The following is a 19,163-nucleotide window of genomic DNA, read 5'->3' as shown; positions in this document are numbered from 1 at the left end:
AGAACTCATGGAAACATTTACTTGTGTTTACTGATTTGTTATAAAAGAATACAACTCAGGAATAGCCAGATGGAAGAGATGTATAGGGCAAGGTGTGAGACAGGGCATGGAACTTCCATCTCCAGTTATACCACCCTCCCAGTACTTCTACATGTTCACCAACCTGCAAGCTCATCAAATCTTGTTTTTCAAGAGTTTTCATAGTTTGATCTCCAACCCTACCCACCCCCCAGTTCCAATTCTCTAATCATTTGCTCTGTCCAGTGACTGGCCCCATCCCAAGGCTATGTAGGGGCCTTATCATAAGTCATCTCATTGGCATAAACTCAGGGGTTATCAAAAGGCCCTACAAGATAGGCCCCACTTCACATGCCAGCTGCAAATGGGATGCCCAGGCTACTGACGCTTCTGCCCCGCCAACTACAAATTCAGGAATTCTCACAAGTCCCAACAAATGTGATAATTTACTGGAATGGCTCATAGAACACAGGAAAATGCTATAGTTACTATTGCAGTTTATTATAAATGATACAAGCAAACAGCCAGATAAAGACGTACATAGGACAAGGTCCAGAGAGACCCACCTGTTGGAGCCTCTGTCCCCTTGGAGTTACTTAGGGTGCAGCTTTCACCCCGGCATGAGGAAGCGTTCCTCAATCTGGAAGCTCTCTGCATTTGTGGTGGTTTCATTTCACAGGCATGACTGATTAAACCACTGGCTGTTGGTGATGGAACTCATCTCCAACACCTCTAACCACCCCAGAGGTAGGAGGGTGAGATGCTGAAAGTTTCAACTCTCTAATCACACGGTTGGTTTTTCTGGAGACCAGCCCCTATCCAGAAACTATCTAGGAGCCCCTCAAATTAAAGCAGTGATTTTATGTGTTTTCTGTTATTATGCAGAAAGAGCCAAAATTTTAGATAAAACCCAGCTTTAACTGGAGTAAGGCTGGAATTTACTGCTCAGAGACTGGTGAGAATTCTCTAAGTAGGTACAACGTTTTTCAAGGGAGGATCTAACACTCTGTTTCTCTCCTATAGGTAAGGTGTTGTCTCCTCTGGCTGCTTTCAAGATGTTTTTCTTTGGCTTGCTGGATATTTCTTAGGTTATCATGTTTGGGGTTCACTTAGCATCTTAAATTTGTAGGTTTACATCTCTTGCCAAATTTGTGCGGTTTCCAGTCATTATTTATTTGAATACCTTTTCTCTTCTCTTACCTGAACTCCAGTGACATAAGTATTACATCTCTGTTATAGTCCCACAGGCCCCTGATGCCTGGTTAATTATTTTTCAGTCTATTGCTCTGTACTTCTCAGATTGAATAATTCCTATTGTTCTGTTTTTCAGTTCACTGATTCTCTCCTCTATCTCTTCTATTCTGCCATTGAGCCGATCACTAAACTTTTTATTTTATTATATTTTTCAGTTCTGAAACTTATTTGGTTCTTTTTTATGTCTTCTGTTTCTTTGCTGAGGCTTTCTATTTTATCTGTTTTTATCATGATGTTTTCTGTATTTCATGTGTTTCAAGTGTGCTCCTAATTGTATACTGAAGCATTATTTTCATGACTGCTTTAAAACCTTTGTCAGACAATCTCTGTCATCCCAGTTATTAATAGTCTTTTCTCATTCTGTTTGATATCTTCCTGGCTATTCATATGATATGTGATACTCAATTGAAAACAGTAATTTTCATGTTATGTCATGAGACTTTGGATCTTACTTAAACCTTTAGTTTTGGTTGGCTTTCCCAGACACCTCTCTGGGAGGAGAAGGAAGTACACTGCCCCATTATTGCCAGGAGGAGGTAAATGTCCAGGGTCCCCATTCCACCTACATTGACATCCCAGTCTAGTTAAGACACTGAAGATGGTGATGTGAACTAGAAAAATAGAGATAGGAAAGAAGAGAAGTCCACAGATATTTAGAGAATCAACAAAAACTTGGTGCTTGACTAGACACTGGGGTGAGGAAAGAGGTCATCAAGATGATTCCAACTTCTGCTGTGCAGTCGAGTACATGGTGATGGCAGTTTTGAGATTGGGGCACAGGAAAAAGAGCAGGTCTGGACTAGAAAAAGTAGATAAAATAGAAAGCCTCAGCAAAGAAATAGAAGACATAAAGAAGAACTGAATAAAAGGAAGAGCTCCCTTGTGGATAGGTTGGACTTTCATGTTAACATGGTGCTGATAGGTATTTGAATATCTCTATTTGGGTGCCAGAAAGGCACCTGAACCATGGAGAGAGCATTCATTTACTAAATTATTAAATAGATGATTTTGGAAAATGTACCTTGTGGCAAAAACTGTTCTGATCCTTGAGATATGGCAGGGAAAAAAACAGAAGGAAAGACAATCAATTAACAATTAGATAAGTGAAATAGATATAATACATCCGATGGTTTTCAGTGTTATAGAGAAAATAAAGCTGCATAGGGGCATAGAGAGAACCGGGTTCAGGGAAGTTATAGTCTTAACAGGGTGGTCTAAGAATTTGCGACTCTTATAAGTTGAGCAAAGACCCAGGAAGATACCTGTGAAGAGAACATTCATAGCAGAGGCATCAGCAAGTACAAAGGACCTGAGGTGTAAGTGCAGGGGACCAACTGGAGGAGAGGCAACAAAGCTTGTCAGGCTGGAGCAATGTAAACAAGGTGGAGGGTAAGAGGTGACAGGGTCAGAGTGGACACCGAGAGGGCTTCATGCTGAATGAGATGAAAATCCACAGGAGGGCTGTGGCCAGAAGAGTGACATGAACTGATTTATGTTTTAAAGGTGAGCTGGCTTTTGTGTTTAAAATATACTAAGGAGGATCTGAGGTGCAATCAGGGAAACCAATTAGGAGTCCACTGTAAAAACTATGGCAGGATACAAAGGTGCCAGTGGAAGTGGTGAGAATTAGTTAGATTCTGAGAATATAGTGCAGACCAACAGGTATTGATAAAAGATTACATGTGAGGTGTGTGTGTGTGGCTGGGGGATGTGTGAGGGGGGATGTTAAGAATGACTTCAAGGTTTTTGACCAGAGCAACTGAACAGAATCACCTTTACTGAAGGGAAAGACTGTGGGAAGAGGAAGAATCAGGAGCTCAGTTTTGTTCATGTTAAGTTTGAGATGCTATTAAATATTCAAGTGGAGATGCCAAGCAGGAAGTTGGATACATGAGACCAGAGTTCAGGGGAGAAGCCCAGGTGAAAGGTAAAAATTGGAGCCCTTTCAGTATATAGATGTGATTTGAAATCGTGATGGTGGATGCAACCCCCAAAGGACAAAGTGTAGAGAGAGAAGGAGCAAGTTCTGAGAACTCAGTCTGAGACACCAGAAAATAAGAGGTCAAGCTGATGAGGAGAAGCCAGGAAAGGAGACTGACAAGGGGCATCAGGTGAAGTAGAAAGAAAACCAAGGCATTAGTTGAGTCCTGGAAGCTGAGTGAAGAATGTAGTTCAAGGAGGAGGGAGTGAGCCCTGCAGTGGCAGCTGCCCATGGATCAAAAAGATTACTAGCATTGGAGGTTATGGCAGCACTAAATTACTGGTGCAAGAGCACAAACAGGGGCCTGCTCACTTGCATCAAGGAAAAAGCCCAGTGGCAAGACTCACATCCTGAGACAGGCTCAGGCCTAATGCTGCCTTGGGGTCCACTGACTTCTGAGCCCCAGGCCAGGCTGACTCTGCAGGTTGGAGACAAATGACCACACCTCTAAAGATAGGAGGATCATAGAGACAGTCAAGAAATGCTTGCATATGAATGTTTGAAAACAACCAGCCATCCCTTTGTTCTTTGACACCCTTCTGGCATGACTCTCCTGGCAACTGGACTGGTGAAAATATCCAGAGGTCAGGTGGTAGGTTCAAGAGGCCTCAGGTAATTCAAGTCAAAGGAAACTTGAACTAGAAAAGAAACAAAAAAGTCAAAAGAAGAAAGGAGGCCCACAGAGGAATAATGTGTCTGAGAAGGCAAGATGTGAAGCCTGGGCTTGCATCCATCCAGGTAAGAAGATCTGAGTTCACCCAGACCTCAACTAAGGAGGTATATAGGCAGCAGGGTTAGACACCAGACTAAGAGACAGAGTTCAATGGTCCAGGAACTCAGACCAGGAGACTTGAAAACGACAAGCCAGCCTGTAAACAAGTAGTTGAAGTAATAAGCAGGTGTCAAGATCTGGAAAACTGAGGCTTGACTCTGAGGAAGGGCTTTGCAAGTTAGAATTCTCTGTAAACTCTGTACTTAGGACAGTGGGCCAGTAGCAGCTTGCAGCTGATCCTCAGTACTATTCACTGGCGTGACTTGCTCTTTCTCTCACCTAGGGCCAGAACTTGGCTTAGGTGGAGGCGAGATGGCAGAGCCAACTACAATGGGAACTGGGGGACAGGGAGGTGCCTCTCTGTTCATGCGCTCACCCTGACAGACTACCTTCACCTGGATCTCTACCTTTCTCCCAATCTGTAGTAACAGCTGGGGGTTCTTCTCAAGGCCAGGTTCCCTGTGCCCCAGAGGACCTCCCACAATGACTGAGACCAGTGGTCCCTGCAGGTCCCTTTACCCTCAGACTCTTACTCCTGAGGCATGGCCTTGAAGGAGTGAGGATTACCTGCAGTTCTTCAGGGGCCAGTGGGGTGAACTTAGGAAGATGGAAAAAGCTAGTTGCAGTTGGGTATTTATCTGTGAGGCTGAGACAGGTACTGAGGCTGGAAGACAGGACTACTTTATAAGAGGAGCATCATTAGGGAAGAAATGAAAAGCAGAGCAAAATGGTGGATCTTTGAAGTTTGGGCATTATTGAATATATGAGTAATTATATAGTATTTTATGATGTCAAATCAGCCAAACACACTTCAACCTCTGTCCTGTGTCAAAAATCAGTAGAGAGGAGATGGGATTAAAGATGGCGGTGTGAGAGGTGAGACAGAGAACTCCTCCTAAAACCACATATAATATGAAAACATAATTAATACAACTAATCCTGAAAGAGCAACAGGAAAGAAAGCTGCACCAGATGGCATAAACCTGGAGGAAAGAAAAGACCTCATGGAACAGGGTAACATACAAAAGCCATGACACGGAGTGACCCAAGCCCTTCTCCCACCCCACCTCACTGGTGGGAGGAAGAGAAACAGAGCAGAGAGAGAGTAGAAGCCTGGGACTGCTGAACACCTAGTCCTGAAGATCTACTTTGGGAGCATGAATTTACATTGCATAATGCTCTGGTGATTTACTGGGGTTGGAAGGCTAACACAGGCAGAATACCTGGAGAGACAGAGATTCCAGCTGCTTGTGGAAAACAGAGATCTATATTCGGCTGATCTGGGCAGGCAGTCTGAGAGACTTCCTAAAAGTAAGAAGGCTGCTAAAGGAGCAAGGATTGCATGGAGCTTAGTGTTCAGGAGAAAGAACAAGTACACAAAATTGTCCAGGTGCACTCTGCCCAGCAGGTTGGGAGCTTTCACGATCTTCAGGCACTCCAGTCCTCTGACTGGCTATGCAGTTCCAAGACCCCCACCGTGATATGCAGCCTGCTGTGCCTACTCTTGGCCAGCCCACACTTGGCTCACAACTGGCAGTCCCTGCTCTGACATCAGGCCAGCCAGAGGGAAGCCCTGCCTACAGCAGCTACAAACACAAAGGTCACAGGCTTATACTGTGTATTCAGCCCACTGATTCTGGCAGTGGAGACAGGCATAGCAGCCGGGAAGCAGGAAACAGCTCTTTCCAACCCCCAGGCACCAACTCCACCACCCTGCGAACCCCGACATTTTCCCAGGGGCTGAGCAGCTCCAGAGAGTAGAGCTTCTGGGCACTAGAGGGCACCACATTCAAATACGAAATGTCAAAGGAACTTGGTTCAAAGCAAAATCTCAACACCAGAAAAAGGGTTGAGTGAGACTGAACTAATAAATCTTCCTGAAAGAGATTTCAAAATAAAAATCATAAACATGTTACTGGAGGTACAGAAAAATATTCAAGAACTCAGGAACGAATTTAGGACAGAGATCCAGTTGTTGAGGAACTCAGTGGAGGGTACTAAAAGCGGATTAGATATGATGGAGGAGATAATAAATGAAATAAAAATTAGAAAAGAGGAATACAAAGAAACTGAGGCACAGAGACAAAAATGGACCTCCAGGAATGAAAGAATACTGAGAGAACTCAGTGATCCATCCAAACAGAACAATATTTGAGTTATAGGAGTACCAGAAGAAGAAGAGAGAGAAAAAGGGGTAAAAAGTGTCTTTGAGGATGTAATTGCTGAAAATGTCCCCAATTTGGGGAAGGGGATAGTCTCTCAGGCTATGGAAGTGCACAGATCTCTCAACACAAGAGACCCAAAGATGACAACACCAAGACATAATTAAAATGGCAAAGATCAAGGATAAGGACAGACTATTTAAAGCATCCAGAGAGAGAAATAAGATCACATAAAAAGGAAAGCCCATCAAGCTATCGTCAGACTTCTCAGCAGAAATCTTACAGGCCAGAAGGGAGTGGCATGATGTATTTAATGCAATGAAGGAGAAGGGCCTCAAACCAAGAATACTTTACCTGGCAAGATTATCATTTAAATTTGAAGGAAGGATTAAACAATTTATAGATAAGAAAAAGCTGAGAGAATTTACCTCCCATGAACCATCTCTACAGTGTATTTTGGAGGGACTGCTATATATGGAAGTGTTCCTTAGGTTAAATAGCTGTCAGAGGTAAAAAGGGATAGACAAAGAGTACAGATACCTAATATATGAAGAATGGAGGAGGATGAAAAGGAGGGGAAAAAAACTTTTAGACTGTGTTTGTAATAGCATACTAAGTGAGTTAAGTTAGACTCTTAGATAGTAAGGAAGTTACCCTTGAACCTTTGGTAACCACAAATCTAAAGCCTGTATGACAATAAGTACATACCTATCGATAATCACGCTAAATATAAATGGTCAAATGCACCAATCAAAATACATAGAGTCACTGAATGGATAAAAAAAACAAGACCCAACTCTATGCTGTCTAAAGAGACTCACTTCAGACCCAAAGACATACACAGTCTAAAAGTGAAGGGATGGAAAAAAATATTTCATGCAACTAATAGGGAGAAAAAATCAGTTGTTGCAGTACTCTTATCAGACAAAATAGACTTTAAAACAAAGAAAGTCACAAGAGACAAAGACGGACATTACATAATGATAAAGGGGTCAATCCAACAAGAGGATATAATAATTATAAATATCTATGCACCCAACACAGGAGCACCTACATATGTGAAACAAATACTAACAGAATTAAAAGGGAAAATATAATGCAATGCATTCATTCTAGGAGACTTCAATACTCCACTCACTCCAAAGGACAGATAAACCAGACAGAAAATAAGGAGCCAGAGGCATTGAACAACCCATTAGAACAGATGGACCTAACAGACATCTACAGAACTCTCCATCCAAAAGCACCAGAATACACATGCTTCTCAAGTGCACATGGAACATTTTCAAGAATAGATCATATATTAGGCCACAAAAAGAGCCTCAGTAAATTCATAAAGATTGATATTGTACCAACCATCTTCTCAGACCACAAAGATATGAAACTAGAAATAAATTATGCAAATAAAATAAAAAAGTTCACAAACACGTGGAGGCTTAACAACATGCTTCTAAATAACCAATGGATCAATGAACAAATAAAAACAGAGATCAAGGAATATCTGGAGACAAATGACAACAATAATTCAACACTGAAAAACCTGTGGGACACAGCGAAGGCCATGCTAAGAGGGAAGTATATTGCAATACATGCCTACCTCAGGAAAGAAGAACAATCCAATATGAACAGTCTAAACTCATAATTAATGAAACTAGAAAAAGAAGAACAAATGAGACCCAAAGTCAGTAGAAGGAGGGACATTATAAAGATTAGAGCAGAAATAAATAAAATTGAGAAGAATAAAACAATAGAAAGAATCAATGAAAGCAGGAGCTGATACTTTGAGAAAATAAACAAAACAGATAAACCCCTAGTCAGACATATCAAGAAAAAAAAAAGAGCCTACACACATAAACAGAATCAGAATTAGAAAGGAAAAATCACTATTGACACCACAGAAATACAAAGAATTTTTAGAGAATACTATGAAAAATTATATGCTAACAAACTGGATAACCCAAAAGAAGTGGACAACTTTCTAGAAAAATAGTACCTTGAAGGCAGACCCAGGAAGAAACAGAAAATCTGAACAGACCAATTACCAGTAATGAAATTGAACTGGTAATCAAAAAACTACCTGAGAATAAAACCCCTGGACCAGATGGCTTCACTGCTGATTTTTATCAAACATTTAATAAAGACCTAATACCCATTGTCCTTAAAGTTTTCCAAAAAGTAGAAGTGGAGAGAAGACTCCCAAACACATTCTATGAGGCCAGCATCACTCTAATACCAAAACCAGGCAAAGATACCACAAAAAAGAAAATTACAGACCAATATCCCTGATGAACATAGATGCAAAAATACTCAACAAAATATTAGCAAACTGAATTCAAAAATACATTAAAAAGATTATCCATCATGATCAAGTAGGATTTATTCCAGGGATGCAAAGATGGTACAACATTTGAAAATCCATAAACATTATCCACCACATCCACAAAAAGAAGGACAAAAGCCACATGATCATCTCCATAGATGCTGAAAAAGCATTGACAAAATTCAACATCAATTCATGGTAAAAACTCTCAACAAAATGGGTATAGAGGGCAAGTACCTCAACATAATAAAGGCCATGCATGACAAACCCACAGCCAACATTATACTTAACAGCGAGAAGCTGACAACTTTTCCTTTAAGATCGGGAAAAAGGCAAGATGCCCACTCTCCCCACTTTTATTCAACATAGTACTGGAGGTCCTCACCACAGCAATCAGACAACACAAATAAATAAAAGGCATCCAGGTTGGTAAAAAAGAAGTTAAACTGTCAGTGTTTGCAGATGACATGATATTGTATATAAAAAACCCTAAAGAATCTACTCCAAAACTACTAGATCTACTATCTGAATTCAGCAAAGTTGCAGGATACAAAATTAACACACAGAAATCTGTTGCATTCCTATACACTCATAATGAGCTAGCAGAAAGAGAAATCAGGAAAACAATTCCATTCACAATTGCATCAAAAAGAATAAAATATGTAGGAATAAACCTAACCAAGAAAGTGAAAGACCTATACTCTGAAAACTACAAGACACTCATGAGAGAAATTAAAGAAGATACCAATAAATGGAAACACATTTAGTGCTCATGGATAGGAAGAATTAATATTGTCAAAATGGCCATCCTGCCTAAAGCAGTCTACAGATTCAATGCAATCCCTATCAAAATACCAACAGCATTCTTCAACAAACTAGAGAAAATCATTCTAAAATTCATATAGAACCACAAAAGACCCCGAATAGTCAAAGCAATCCTGAGAAGGAAGAAGAAAGCTGGGGGAATTATGCTCTCCAACTTCAAGCTCTGCTACAAAGCCACAGTAATCAAGGCAATTTGGTACTGGCACAAGAACAGACCCATAGACCAATGGAACAGACTAGAGAACCCAGATATAAACCCAAGTATATATGGTCAATTAATATATGATAAAGGAGCCATGGATATACAATGGGAAAATGACAGCCTCTTCAACAACTGGTGTTGGCAAAACTGGACAGCTACATGCAAGAGAATGAAACTGGATTATTGTCTATTCCCATACACAAAAGTAAACTCAAAATGGATTAAAGACCTGAATGTAAGTCATGAAATCATAAAATTCTTAGAAGAAAACAGGAAAAAATCTCTTGAATAAAAACATGAGCAACTTTTTCTTGAATGCACAAGGGAAACAAAATCAGAAATAAACAAATGGGACTACATCATGCTAAAAAGCTTCTGTACAGCAAAGGACACCATCAGCAGAACAAAAAGGCATCCTACCATGTGGGAGAATATATTTGTAAATGACATAACTGAGAAGGGGTTAACATCCAAAATATATAAAGAACTCATACACCTCAACACCCAAAAAGCAAATAACCCAATTAAAAAATGGGCAGAGGATGTGAACAGACAATTTTCCAAAGAAGAAATTCAGATGGCCAACAGGCACATGAAAAGACGCTCCACATCGCTAACTATCAGGGAAATGCAAATTAAAACCACAATGAGATATCACCTCACACCAGTTAGGATGGCCAGTATCAAAAAGACTAAGAACAACAAATGCTTGAGAGGATGCAGAGAAAGGGGAACCCTCCTACACTGCTGGTGGGAATCTAAGTTAGTGCAACCATGTAGAAAGCAATATGGAGGTTCCTCAAAAAACTAAAAATAGAAATACCATTTGACCTGGGAATTCCACTCCTATGAATTTACCCAAAGAATATAATTTCTCAGATTCAAAAACACATATGCACCACCACGTTTATCACAGCACTATTTACAATAGCCAAGATATGGAAGCAACCTAAGTGTCCATCAGTAGATGAATGGCTAAAGAAGAGGTGGTACATATACACAATGGAATACTATTCAACCATAGAAAAGAAACATATCCTACCATTTGCAACAACATGGATGGAGCTGGAGGATATTTTGCTCAATGAAATAAGGCAGGCAGAGAAAGACAAGTACCAAATGATTTCCTTCATTTATGGAGTACAACAACGAAGCAAAACTGAAGGAACAAAACAGCAGCATACTCATAGACTCCAAGAAGGGACTAGCAGTTGCCAAGGGGGAGGGGTGGGGAAGGGCAGGTGGGGAGGGAGGTAGAAGGGGACTGAGGGGTATTATAAGTGGCACACATGGTGTGTGGGGGGATCATGGGGAAGATGGTGTCACACAGAGAAGGCAAATAGTGACCCTGTGGTATCTTACTATACTGTTGGGCAGTGACTTCAATGGGGCATAGGGGGGACTCAATAACTTGGGTAAATTTAGTAACCACATTGTTTTTCATGTGAAACCTTCATAAGAGTGTATATCAATAATACCTTAATAATAAATAAATGAATGAATGAATGAATGCATGAATAAAATCTCCATAAATAAATAAAACCCTGAACAAGTTAAAAAGAAATGGCAATGGATAATCGTGTGATTGTTGTAATAGATGGGAAATATGAATGTGATGCTGTGCCTGAGATAGAACAATCCAAGCAGGAGTCCCACCCATCTAACACGTTGGGTCCGCAGAACGTTTTGTGTCTCTCACTTCTCCTCACCCAGGCCCTGCCACCGCCTATACTTTCCTCCCTCTTTGGAATAGCACTGGAAGATGCCGACAGAAGCTACATTCTATTTACTGGGTTCAGTCAGGCCTGGTGGGAGTCCTGCGCCCCCTATTATACCTAGAAAAAAAAAATAACTTTTCCTTTATCTTGGAATCTACAAAGACTAAAGCATATGTATTGAGAGGCTGACCTGGATTTAGCCACTGTTGGTGGACCACCACCCTTCACCTCCTTTTTCGCCTCTCCTTGGTCAGGGTTTTAACCCCCCTGAAGTGTAGCCGTAAATGTAGCCCACCCGATGTAATAGACACATGCTCTCTGTAATAGAACTCAGCTCTAGAGCACAAGTCCTTCTGCATCCTAGTAGTGACTTCACACAGGGGGTGCTGTCCCCCTGTGTTGGTGGGGGGGCTTCTTTGCTCACACTGCCTGTGTTCTTATGGCCAGTGGCCATTTTTGCCCTTCCTCCATGGAGCTCAGGGCAGGGGCGCCCACCTTGTAAGGGAGGAAACCCAGGCTCTCCCTGCTGGCCTCCAGCTCTGCACAGGGCGCCGCAGCCCAGCGGGCCATCTCACAGGAATTCTCCCGCAGCATGCCCAGCTTTCTCTGGCTGCCGACTTCTTCCTTCTTTCCCTCTTACACATGCTGCATTTCACACTGACCCCAGAAAGGATTTGAGAGCTAGCACCCGATTGTTCCCACCTGTCATTCCTGCTCATCCCAGGCAGCTGCTGTCACCCAGCGCCCTGCCATGGTCTTCTTCTCTGAAGAGCTAAAATCCAAATATCTGCCCAGAATCAACCAACCTAAGCTCTTCCACCAGGACTGATTTTTTTAGCCAGAGAAGTTCCCCATTCCCTCCCTGACTCTGTTCTGAAGGTCTTGAATCCTGAATCTCCTACTGACCAGCTGTGTGCCTCAGTTGTTTGAGACAGAAAATGAAGAGATTCTGTATGTGATCAGGAAGATGAAAACACAACTTATTTTTTTTAAGATTTTGAGGTGATGGGATCTTTCATTTAATTGTCTTATTTAAGCAACCTACACTCCATCTGTGTCCCTTCATGCTGCTTTATTTTTCTTTATAGATCTTATCATTATATGTTTCTATTTTATGTGACCTGAGTCACTTTGGCCATTCAGCCAAGTCTCTGGTGAGGAGGTGGGGAGTATATGTCCCCTTCACCCACAACCTCACCCTGGGTGGTATGTTACAAGGGCAGCAAATCCCCCCCAAATGTGTGAATGGGCACAAAAACAGTAATACAGCTGGTTCTTGACTCCAGAGAAGTCTGTCTGTCTGCCGGCCACTGGGACTCAACCAGCCCTTGTGTGAAAGGGCAATGCATGAGTCTTCATAACAAAGTGACAGCAGACTTGGGGCTGGTCAGGAAGCAGAGTGTACCTTTAAGTGTCAAGGTGCAGGGGGCTCTAGAATCTGGAGTCTAGGTAAAGGGTACCATTCACCAGTTTGAGGTTGCTGAGCTCAGAGGATACTTATCCACCCATCATGCTAAGGGCAGAACATTCTTTCCAGGCAACTACATATCAACTACTCATATCACCAATGAAAAATCACCTCTCTGTTCACTAACAAACCTCATGCAGATTTCTTGAATGGTATGTAAAGCCCTATATAACCATCTCTGGCCTGTTGATCTTAACTAACATGTTTTAAATTCTAGGATGTAGAAACAACTTCTCTTTATCCTGAAATACTTTTAAAGTGAACCACCTAGACCATATGATGATAGGATGTTAGGGTGTATGTTGATTTGTTTCCTGTCTGTCACCCACTGGAATGTGAGCTCATTGAGTGCAGAACCTTGTTTTCCTTATTTGCTGTGTGACTCCAGGTGAATGAATGGAAAGAAAAGGAAGGAAGGAGGAAGGTGGATGCGGGTAAGCAGGGAGAAAGAAGGAAGGGAGGGAGGAAGGAAGGAAGGAGGTTAGGAAGGAAGCCAGCTTTTTAAAATTCAGCTGGTTAGGAGCTATAGTTCTGTTCCCTGCATGGGGTCTGGCCCCCTCTCCAAGGTGAGCTCTGGACCAACTCTGAGTAAGGTGGCACTTCCTTTTCAGTACCTCCAGCTGCCCTTCTGTGTCCCTATTCCACTTCTGCCATCCACAGACTGTGACTTCCCAATTGTTCAGCTGCAACTCCTCTGCCCCTCACCACACTGCCTTTTGGGGACCCTCTTCCTCCTCTCCTCCCCGTTCCGCAGCATCCCTGTGAAGGAGACCTGAATTCAGGTGCAGGGCCTGCCTGGAAACAGCTGGGTAGCTTTATATTAGTTCTTTCATTTTTCTGGGGCTGTGTCTGAGAAATGAAGGGCAAGTCAGATAAATGATAAGACACAAAAGCTTCCAGTATTACCTGTCCATGAATATTTGCATTTAAACAGAAACAAGCAATAGGAAGATCCTTGATGGTGGTGGGGATGGGAGGGAGATGGGGGGCTGCTTGGGCCCAGGGATTCCTCTTGGCTTACAACTCCTCGTATGTCCTTCTCCACTTGGTGAGTGAGGAGAGCCTTCGTGCGGTGGTGTAGGAGGCCATCTTCCCAGGTAAAGAAGGACACGCACAGACCACACACATATGCCCCCTACTTACTTGGATGAAACAAGCGTTCTCTTTCTTTGAAGATCAGAAAGCAATTGAGTTCAGTCTTTTCTGACTTATATGTGAAATTAGGTATTTTCCTCTAAAAAAGCAAGATGACAGCCTAGCCCATTATAGAAATCTACTTCCAACATAAAGATGTCGGGAAATTCCCTAGATCATTTCACAAATATCGTATGCACCTCTGTGCCGGTCCTAAAAGTGGTTATGATTAGTGAATGTAAAGTCTGCCCAGCCCCGCCCTGAAGACATGGCTGGAAGCTAAATCAAGCTGAGACTAGACAGGAGAGCCCTGAGGTTGGTCCAAGCCAGGCCTTAGGAGAGGGGCGGTCAGGAGAGCGTCATCCAGCAGGCAGAGCCTCCATGGCTGAACTGGGCAGCAACTGAGTCAGAGCTGGGAAAGGAGGAAATGATTCGGGATAGGTGAGAAGCGGATTGCCTGTGGGGGGGAATGAGCTGTGAAGAGCAGAATAAAAAGAGAGCAGGGGCAGGGCGGGAGAAGAAAGAGGTGGGGTAAAGTCTTTGGGTGGGATGCCTTGCCTGTAGGCCCCAGCCCACCTCATTGCCCTCAGTCCCCGGGCCCCATAGATGGTTAACCTTTTTCCTTGCCTGTGTTATACTGCCTGACATTCCCTAATGAACACATCCAAATGAAGGAGGTCTTCTGTGTAAAGGTGTTGGTTGCAGTATCACTTACATTCCCCCAAATTTTGAAAGCCTCTAATTATCCAATAGTATAATTACAGAAAGAACGGTTATGTGCTAAATCATTTCATGTTAAACAAACCATAAACAACATGGGACAGTTTTATTAATGTTGGGGGTGAAAGCAGAAAGCAAAATGGAATAAATCCAATGACATAAAAATATGAGTATGATGGGAAGCACACTAAAGGGGACTCAGGAACGAAACCCCTTTGTTGAGGAAGTGAAGTGGATGTTTGGCTTTTGTAATTTCCTTTAGTGTATAACAATAAATTCAAGTCAATTTTAAAAATGCAGATATCTCTGGGGGAATTGCAGGGCTGTCAGACTTGAATACACCTTAGAAATCACACAAGGCTTCTAAAAAAATACCAACACCTTGTCTCGCAGTAGAGTGATGAAGTCAGTTTCTGCGGGACAGGCCTGCACGTTGGGATTGCCTTGTCACTGTGCTCTTAAAGCTGTGCAGATGAGACTAACACACCCAGGTTTGAGCACCATGGGGCAATGCTATGGGTATACATGTCGGTGTCCTGCCGCCCCACCCCCACCCCCTCTTCACCCAGATTACTGTTCTGACCCTCAGCTGAGAAGAGCTGGGTGAGGAGGTGGGATACTCGTTTGGGGACTGGAGGCAGGCAGGCCATGTGGCACCCAAGCAGCCTTTGTTGGGGGTGTCTAAGGCAGACCTGAGTGGGGTACCACGGAGATAAGTAAGCTGTGAGAGTATTTTGGGAGCCAGATCTGCCCACATTCTAAGTTCCTCCTCTTCTTTCAAGACCAGTTCTGTTCTCATCTATCTGCTCTGAGAAGCCTTCCCTCAGCTGCCCCCAGCCCCAGCCTGAATTGCTCCCATCCTCTGCACCCCTAGTACCCCATGGGTGTCTTTAGCACTGCACTACACTTGGCATGTTGTCATCATGATCTTTTTGCATCCATCTTAGTGCAAAATAGGACTTTATCTTACTAACTTGGGGATCTCTGGTGCCTAGGACTGTGCTAACACATAATAGATGATTAATAATGATTGTTAAGTTAGTAAATGCATAGGAGAATGTGTAATTTAGGACTATATTAGGAACCAATTTGCTCACTAGACAAATATTCAATTTTATAGTCCAATAGCTCAGGTGGATTCAGTGTTAAAATAGCTTTTTCAGGTTAATCTGGGAACCTAGCCATCATTATATTGTTTCTATGAGAAAAATGAAATTCATTCTGTGTCTTTAAAAGCCAACTTTCAGATGAATCTTTGAATCACAGTATACAGTAGTCTCCCCCCTCACCCAAGGTTTCACTTTCCATGGCTTCAGTTACCTGCTGTCAACCACAGTCCAAAAGCAGATGACCCTCCTTCTGACATATGGTTAGAAGGTCAGTAATGACTTAACACTGCATCACAGTGCCTGTGTCATTCATCTCACTTCATCTCATCATGTAGGTGTGTTATCATCTCACAGCACCACAGGAAGAGGGTGAGTACAATACAATAAGATATTTCAAGAGCTGGAGAGAGGGACCACATTCACATAATCTTTATTAGAGTATGTTGTCATAATTGGTCAATTTTATTATTCATTATTGTTAATCTCTTATTGGGCCTAATTTATAAATTAAACTTTATATCATAGGTATGTATGTATAGGAAAAAAATAGTATCCATAGGGTTCAGACTATCAGGCCTCCATTGGAGGTCTGGGAATGTATCCCCTGCAGATAAGGGGGGATGACTGTGTTCCTGATTTAAGGACTGTCTGTACTTTCCAAATGCCCTATGCTAAGCCTTGAGTACTCCTTTCCTGACTTGTACCAATGATTTGACTGGTTGTCCAGAAGAAATTCCTTTCCAAAAGCTTAGATTTGACAAAGACAATGCTTGCATTTTACCCATTAATAGGTGAGCTCCATGAGCTGAGTCTGTTTCTACACCACTTCAATCCTTTTCAAATTGTAACATTTATACTGTTTTCCTAACTTCATCAATCAATAGGGCAAATATTTCAGCCAATGCTTAAAACAATGGCTAACCCTGGCCTGTTGCCTAATATATGCCAGGCAGTGCCTAAAGGCTGCTGTTATTCAGCATCCCTTCTTCTTCCCAAGAGCTTCTGAAAACCCACGGTGACCCTACAATGAAGTCAGAAAATTCAAGTAAGAAGCTGGATGTGAAGGCAAAGCTATCCTCACTTTACCTAGAATGGATCCAGCACTTTCCTTTTCCCCACCCGCAGTTAAAGCATAAAATGATTTAGAACCCATAAAATGATTTAGAAATCGTGAAGGCCTGGCCAAGAGGCCACAGTCCAGCTGCAGTCAGGGACGTGCCAGCAGCTACCGCCCCCATCAGTTGAGCTAAGTGCACCCACGCTCCCGCAAGCGGCTCCTGCACCGCTGCCTAGGGGAGGAGGCAGAGCCGGGAGGAGAGCCGCTCACGGGATGGAAACAGGCTGCTGCAGCCCCAGGCACTGCTCGAGAAAAGATTTTCCGCGGAAAAGATTTCAGTAGGTTAAGTAAGCATTGAAAACAAAGAATTCTTACTGGAGAGGTAGGGAAACAAGGGATGGATTTATAGAAAGAAAACAGATCATTCTTTGTCTTCAGTGCTGGGTGAGAGAAGCATGAACATCAAACATCTTTGGTCTGGGGTAAAAAGGACGGTAGCTTGTCCTGCTGTTGAGAAGTCAGCAAGTCAAGTCAGGGCTCCCCCGACTGAGTGCCCACCCTCAGCACTTCTGAGCCCAAGGTAACTTGTGCTTTGTGTCTGCAGACGTTAATGGCTTCCCTTTAAGGAAGAACAAGGGAATACATGAACTAAAAGTTTGTTAATTTTATAAACAGATAACTCTGAAGGGAGACACATTTGGGAATGATTTTTCTCATATAGATCGCAGTGCATGAGATGCATAGAAAATCACACCCTTCAGCTGCAAGTATTTGATGAAATAATTTACTTATCCAAGGGAAATATTTTCTTGAATGCCATGACTAATTTAAGGAGGCCGTATGCTTTGTATCCACACCAAATTTTCCTCTGAAAAACTGCCTCTACTTGGTGAATGAAAAAGGAGATTCTTGGGAAATAAGGATTTGATCGTCTTTTTTAGAAGCTTCAGATATCAAATGCTCCTGATGTATCTCTAGTGCTGCCCAGAAATCTCAGAAAGTCATCCATTCCTCCACTGCAGTTTCAGCAATATAAGTAGATAGCCACCTGTAGTTCGTACTCTGTTCAGAGTTATACCAGAGGTTTATAGCTTGGGAAAATACGGTTATTTTAATACAGATGTGAATTCTGCATGGGTCATTCTTCAGTTTCAGCCTCAAGAGGCTTCTTCATATGAAAGAATGTTTTCTCTTATCAACAGCATACACACTAGCCACTTTTCCCAGAAAGATACAGTGTGTATCTTACCACCCTAAGATATATTTGGTAATTTATTACTCTACAATCTAGAAACTAAAATGTAGTTTTAAAAAATTGAAAGAAGCCATTCTGAAAAAGTTATAACCTATATGATCCAATTATATGACTTTCTGGAAAAGGCAAAACTGTGGAGACAGTCAAAAGATCAGTAATTTCCAGAGGTTAGTCAGGGAGAGATGGAGCGGTGAGTGGGGGGAACACAGGGAGTTTCAGGGCAGTGCAACTACCATTCTGTGTGATACTGTAACGGTGGACACATGCCATTATGCATTTGTCAAAGCCCATAGAGTGTACAACACCAAGAGTGAACCCCAGTGTAAACCATGGACTTCAGCTTATAATGGTGTATTAATATTGGCTCACTGGTTGTAAACAACGACACCACCCTATGTTAATGATGGGTGGGAAGGAAGGGGGTCTCTTTTTACTTTTGGAAACTCTTTTTACTTTTCACTCAGTTTGGTTTTCTTGGAAACTTAAAGCTGCTCCAAAAGGTCTATGAATTAAAAAAGACAAGCCTGCCAAACGGCATCTCCACAGAGGTGGGGAGGCGGTGGACAGTGACGTCTTTCTACAGAGGTCTCCTTCAGCACCCAACAGGCTGCCTCAACAATTTCATTTGAAAATAGTTGCCACATATGAAATCTCCTCATCTTTCGGGTGAATGTTGATATTATAGGCTTTTTCTTTAAAAACAAACCGAAAAGAAGAAGAATACAAAATTAGCTTACCCTCTTCTTAAAAAGTTCCTGTTTTGCTCAGAGATTCGGTTACACCCCTTCCACATTCCAACACTTGGTCACTTTGCCGCACTGCCGAAGCCTGCTTACTCGACTTCCTAGGTGTCTTGCCCTCACTTGCTGCCCTTTTCTACATCTGTTCTAACTAGCAAAAGCCTTGGCCCTGGGCTAACTACCTCATAGGCTTGGCCCTGCAGCACAGGAGGAGTATTGCTCCTTTCATGGTGTGGGAAGGGGGATGGCTGGGTAGTAACCACAATAAATATCTGTGCACTGTAGAAAATACCACCAGGTACAGCACAATAGCTATTATGACTTGCCGAAGGAAAACCCACACTTACACACTCACACTCAAAGAAAGGTGTGTACTGGATGCTGCATTTTACAGCACACAGAATGCATTGCCCTCTGGAGGGGGACCA

The 19,163-nt window shown here is 42.4% G+C and overlaps 1 protein-coding gene across 1 annotated transcript in view; it reads left to right on the top strand.

Moving 5' to 3' along the window:
- SV2C (synaptic vesicle glycoprotein 2C) overlaps nucleotides 1-19,163 on the top strand; it is a 226,014-nt gene that overhangs the window by 203,455 nt on the left and 3,396 nt on the right. The window lies entirely within an intron of this gene.

The sequence above is a fragment of the Manis javanica genome, chromosome 1 (genome assembly GCF_040802235.1).
Source record: "Manis javanica isolate MJ-LG chromosome 1, MJ_LKY, whole genome shotgun sequence".
Taxonomy (NCBI): domain Eukaryota; kingdom Metazoa; phylum Chordata; class Mammalia; order Pholidota; family Manidae; genus Manis; species Manis javanica.
Note: the sequence above shows the minus strand (reverse complement) of the source record. Positions and strands in the feature narration are given on the sequence as shown.